We start from the raw sequence: 6,275 nt of genomic DNA, 5'->3' as shown, positions 1-6,275 counted from the left end.
GTGCGGCACGGAGGTGCCAAGTAGGTTACAGTTGGAGATGATGGAGTATTGAGGATGCAAGGTCGAGTTTGTGTGCCTAATGTGGATGGATTTCATGAGTTGGTTATAGAGGAGGCCCATAGTTCCCGGTATTCCATTCATCTGGGCGCCACTAAGATGTATACATGCGGCAACATTATTGGTGGAGGAGGATGAATAAGGATATTGTTGCGTACGTAGCTCGGTGTTTGAATTGTCAGTAGGTAAAGTACGAGCATCAGAGACCTGGTGGTTTGCTTTAGAAGATTGAGATTCTTGAGTAGAAGTGGGAGCGTATCACTATGGACTTCGTCGTTGAACTCCCAAGGACTCAGAGGAAGTTCGATGCAGTATGGATTATTGTGGATAGGCTGACCAAGTCAGTGCATTTCATTCCTGTGGCGGTTTCCTATTCTTCGGAGCGATTGGCCGTGATCTATATCTGGGAGATCATTCGTCTTCATGGTGTGCCCGTGTCAATCATTTCTGATCAAGGTACGCAGTTTATCTCGCATTTCTGGAGGGCAGTATAGTGTGAGTTGGGTACGCGGGTTGAGTTGAGCACAACGTTTCATCCTTAGACGGACGGGCAATCCGAGCGTATTATTCAGATTTTGGAGGATATGCTCCAAGCATGTGTTATTGACTTTATAGGTTCTTGGGATCAAATTTTGTCATTAGCGGAGTTTTCCTACAACAACAATTATCAGTCGAGCATCCAGATGGCCCCCTATGAGGCATTATATAGTAGATGGTGTAGATCGCCGGTTGGGTGGTTTGAGCTGGGGGAGGCTCGTTTGTTGGGTACAGATTTGGTACAGGATGCCTTGGATAAGGTTAAGGTTATTCAGGATAGGCTTCATACAGCTCAGTCCAGGCAAAAGAGTTATGCCGACCGTAAGGTTCGTGAGGTAGCATTCATGGTCGGAGAGCGAGTGTTGCTTCGGGCGTTGCCCATGAAGGGCATGAAGAGATTTGGAAAGAAGGGCAAGCTAAGTCCTAGGTTCATCAGGCCTTTTGAGATCCTTGATAGAGTGGGAGAGGTGGCTTACAAACTTGCGTTGTCGCCGGGTTTATCAGTTGTACATCCAGTGTTTCATAGGTCTATGCTTCGGAAGTGTCACGGCGATCCATCCCATGTGCTAGACTTCAGCATTGTCCAGTTGGACAAGGATTTGACATACGAGGAGAAGCCGGTAGCTATTCTAGACCGGCAGGTTCGATAGTTGAGATCAAAGAGTTACCCTTTGGTTCGTGTGCAGTGGAGCGGTCATCCTGTTGAGGCAGATACCTGGGAGTCCGAGTCCGATATGTAGAGTAGATATCCCCATCTTTTCACCGAATCATGTACTTTTCTATGTCCATTCGAGGACGAACGGTTATTTTAGAGGTGGAGAATGTGATGGCCCAAAAGTTTGTCTCTTGTATTAAAAGTCAGATCCATGTCTCGAGGCCTTAAAAACCTCATTTTCATTCTCCTTGATTTGCATGCGCAGTCTAGGCGTATATCCGGAAAGCCCTTATGTGAAATTTTTTAAGAAATAATGAATTTGTCTTAAAAGATGATTTTTGTTGACTTCAGTCAATATTTTGGGTAAACGGACCCAGACCCACATTCTGACTGTCCCGAAGGGTCCGTAGTAAAATATGGAACCTGGGCGTATGCCCGAAATTGAATTCCGAGGTCCCTATCCCGAGAAATAAATTTTTGAACAAAATTGTTAACTGAAAAATATAGTAGTTTATGGAAATTGAATAGTGTTGGAACTTGATGCTATCGAGCCCGTATTTTAGTTTCGGAGCCCGGTACAGGTCCTTTATAATATTAAACCTTATCTGTAAAATTTGGTGAGAAACAGAATTAATTTGACTTGATTCGGACCTTTGGTTGACAAAATAGGAAGTTTGAACTACCTTGAAAATTTTATGAGTTTTGGTGTTAAATTTAATGTTTAAGATGTTATTTTGGCGATTTGATCGCACGAACAAGTCCGTATGATGTTTTTAGACTTGTGTTCATGTTTGGTTTGGAGCCCAGAGGGCTCGGGTGAGTTTTGGATAGGCCACTGAGTGTTTTGGATCCTTAAGGAAATTGCTGGTGTTGTAGATTTGTAGACTTCGCACATGCGAAGTCTGGCTCACAAATGTGAGCACCGGAATTGCAAAGAATCATCGCGTTTGAGACGACTGGGATGGGTAGGGGACCTTCGCATTTGCGAAGTTCATCGATACCTGCAACTGTGTAAAACCCAACTTAGACGGGATTTTCACCCATTCTTCACATTTATCAAATCCTAAAACCCTAGAGGTGATTCTCCCAAGACCAAATGTTCCCCAAAACTTTGGTAAGTGATCCTAACCCACTTTCTTTCACTTTCCCATTTACATTTCATGAATTTCCAACGAAAAATCTAAGATTTCTATGGTAAAAATTGGGAGTTTGGGTAGAATTAAGGTTTTTTATAAATTGGGGATTTAGACCTCAAATTGAGGTCGGATTTCAAAACCAATGGCATATCCGGGCTCGGGGGTGAATGGGTAATCAGGTTTTGGTTCGAACTTCGAGTTTTGACCAAGCGGACCTGGGGTCGGTTTTTGACTTTTTGGGGAAAATATTGGAAAATCTATAATTAAGCATTGGAATTAGCATTTATTGATAGTATTAAGTTAATTATGATTAGATACAAGCAGATTGGAGGTGAAATCGAGAGGTAAAGTGGTAATTAAGGTTTGATTGTGATCGTGGAATTGAGGTAAGTGTTGTGGCTAACCTTAACTTGAGGGATTAGGTATTGTTTGCCCTATTTTCTACTTGTTAGTTGTTTAGTACGACGTATAGGTGTGGTGACGAGTATCTATACGTCGTTGTCGGGTCATAGCATGTGAGTGAGTTCTAAATTTGTGACATTTGTGTTTCTTTATACGTATATTTCCTGTTTAAGCTAGTTATTGTTCATGTTAACAAGTTTTACTATGTTGTTCCTGGTTTGGACATTGGTTGAGTATTTGCAAGTTTGGAATTTCTATTGTGAATCGAAATGATGAAACAATGTTGTTTGATTGTGATGCCATTGCCGGGTTGTTATTGTTTTTGTTGTTGTTATGGTGAGGAAGAGTGTTAAAGCACGAACGGTGATGCCATGCACATTTATATTATTCATATGGTGAGGAAGAGTGATAAAGCATTAAGGGTGATGTCGTGCACATTTACATTTATATCTACGCATATGGGGAGGAAGAGAGATAAATAACGAATAGTGATGTCGTGCACATTTCTATTATTCAAATGGTGAGTAAGAGTGATAAAGCACGAAGGATGATGCCGTGCACCTTTACATTTCTATTATTGATAGCATGGTGAGGATTGAGAGTAAAAGCACGAAGGGTGATGCTGTGCATTTTTTATTTGTTGTGATTATTTGATGTTATCGGTTCAAGTGCACAAATTGTTTAATTTCCATTACTACGTGATTCCTTATTCTGGTACCCCCATTGCATGTTGCCCCTTCCCATTAATTTTTGTTTAGCTTATAATATTTGTTATTGTTATCCTGTTAGTATATTGTTTAACTGTACAGGTTTATGTTGTTTGTCGTGTCCTAGCCTTGTCACCACTTCACCGAGGTTAGGCTCGGCACTTACCAGTACACAGGGTCGGTTGTACTGATACCGTACTCTGCACTTTCTATGCAGATCCCGATACTGTACCATACTGATCATAGTTTGAGGTTGTTGCCTTCAGTCCACCGGAGACCCAAGGTAGTCCTGCAGGCGTCCGCTGGCCCTGGCATCCCCTTCTATCCTATTTCATTTCTGTTTTATCTACTTTTGAGATAGATGTATATTTTTCATTCAGACCATTATTTGTAGTATTCGTAGATTGTTCGTGAGTTGTGACACCAGTTCTGGGTGGAGTTTATTACGGTTTTCGTTATTATCATAAAGATAAGCTTTTAAATTGTGTTCTTCCGTATTTATTTTGGTAATTTACTTGTGTTATGTTTTTAGTTGTTAAAAGATAAAGGAAAAAGGTGAAATATTTCATAACGTTGGTTTGCCTAGCGAATACAATATTAGGCGTCATCACGGTCCCGACGGTGGGAAATTCGCGTCGTGACAGTGAGACTATATTAGAAACAACTTTGTAGACTTCCTAGGACACAAACCACTCTGATACCACTTTGTCAAGCCCCAAACCTTGGGAGGCGTGGCTGGCACCCGGTGTTGTGCTGGCTCGAGCAAACCACTATGTAACTCATGATCGTTCGACCAAAACTAGAACATACATAGGTTGAGTTAGCTGGGCTTATTCCTTTTGTAACTATCATGGGCCCACATGGCCACAACTCATAATATATAACTATAAGTGGGCAATACTGTATCATTGAACCATTTTTCTTTAAATATGAATACATACGGGCAGTCAAGGCCGCTGACATACTGTACAAAATAAACTTTTGTCTACAAAGCCTCTAAGATTATTTGACATCAAATGGGACAGGGTACCGACCTACCCATAAGTCTGTAGCAAGACTCTGACACGATGACTCATAGACTCGGCTGCACTCCGAATGAGGTGGAGTCTTACTGATCCTTCACTAAATGCCAATCTCGTCTACTATGAGGGCTCGTCAAACTGATTATCTATACCCACATGCATGAATGCAGTGTCCCCAACAAAAGGACGTCAATACGAATAATATGCTGAGTATGTAAGACATGTAAATAAACATATAAAGGTTATGGAAGAACACATGGAGTAGAGATCATATACACTAACTATACACTGCTTCCTAAACCATTTTTCATGGTAGCTAAACCCTTTAGCTTTAAAAAGCATAGTAACTTAACCTTCTGTAATTTTAACTCACATCTCTTACTTGACATTTAAGGAATTCCCTCACTTGTTTTAGATGATTTTTCTTTCATTTTCTTATTCTCTTTCAAATAGGTCTCTTTCTATAGGCCGCCGCTATGAACTAATATTTCAATCCTTAAAATACAGTGATTGCACCTGCAAGATTCTTTTGAAGCCATCAAGAAGTTCATGGTCAAGCAAACTGATGAAGAAGTGACTTGTTCCTTGGTGATCTAACCAAAAAATGATTCTTACATAGATGTGGCAAACATAACAAAATGTACAAGGAAGCACGTGCGTGTAAATGTCGTATCATGCATAGGTATAGGTGTACATAATATCATCAAGTCTCCGAGGGCATCCCATCATATCATCTCGCACTGTGGGCAAAATCATCAACATATACCAACTGATCAGGTGGTGGTGCGTATATAACGCCGTAACTTTTTTCCATATCCCGTATACATATATACGAGTATATAACGTCGTCTGGTCATGGATCAATGTACATGTATAAATGAATGCAATGCATGAGAAGTACGTCAATAAAATCTCTCGGAATATTATATTGACTTTGATATTTAATAGAACAATGCCTCTATGATTAGATTAATTTCTACTTGGATTAGTTTAGTTCTCTTTCTTCATGACCTGAGAGCAGACATGGAGAATAACTTTAGATAATACTATAGATTTTGAACTCAATGTTGATAAAAAATGCCATTTTCATATATTTCTTAATACGCAATGGGCTGATTGATGAATCATCAATCAATAAATAATGAAATAAACACAAATAAATAAGTATTAAACAAAGAAAATGTCAAACTACAAAGTATATCATAGTTCTGAAACTATTTCTCAAATGATTCACATTTTTTTAACCTCTTTTATGGAAAACGAAAGGAAATGAGATTGAATACCCAAAGACCATTATGCCTTTGAATAATATTATGAAGTAAACTTTATCAACTTACGTATTTTGTGAGACCCATGAATAGAAGATGTAATAATGAGACACATGAGAATTCAAGAACATAGGTACCTCTAACACTTCTATGAATAAAGTCATTTAAGAAAGTTGTGCATTTTCTCGTTTCGTTTGTATCGTATAGATCATGCCAAAAGAAAGAAAGGAATACCCTTAACATACCTGCGCCAGTTCTCTTAACAATCCCTCTAATACACGTTAATTGCGGCAATTAGAAGAAGATCAAATTTTTACCTACTATTAACACATTTATCAGACCCTTCAACCTTCTTCGTCAAGTAATACGATATCAGCTCTTCATCTGTCGGACAAAACCTAAACCCTGGAAACATAGTAGAAGCTGTAGCTACTGAAATCTCCATATTTTTGTAATTACCATTAATATTTTCACTTCTTTGTACTATTTTT

This window comes from Nicotiana tabacum, chromosome 20 (genome assembly GCF_000715075.1).
Source record: "Nicotiana tabacum cultivar K326 chromosome 20, ASM71507v2, whole genome shotgun sequence".
NCBI lineage: Eukaryota > Viridiplantae > Streptophyta > Magnoliopsida > Solanales > Solanaceae > Nicotiana > Nicotiana tabacum.
Note: the sequence above shows the minus strand (reverse complement) of the source record.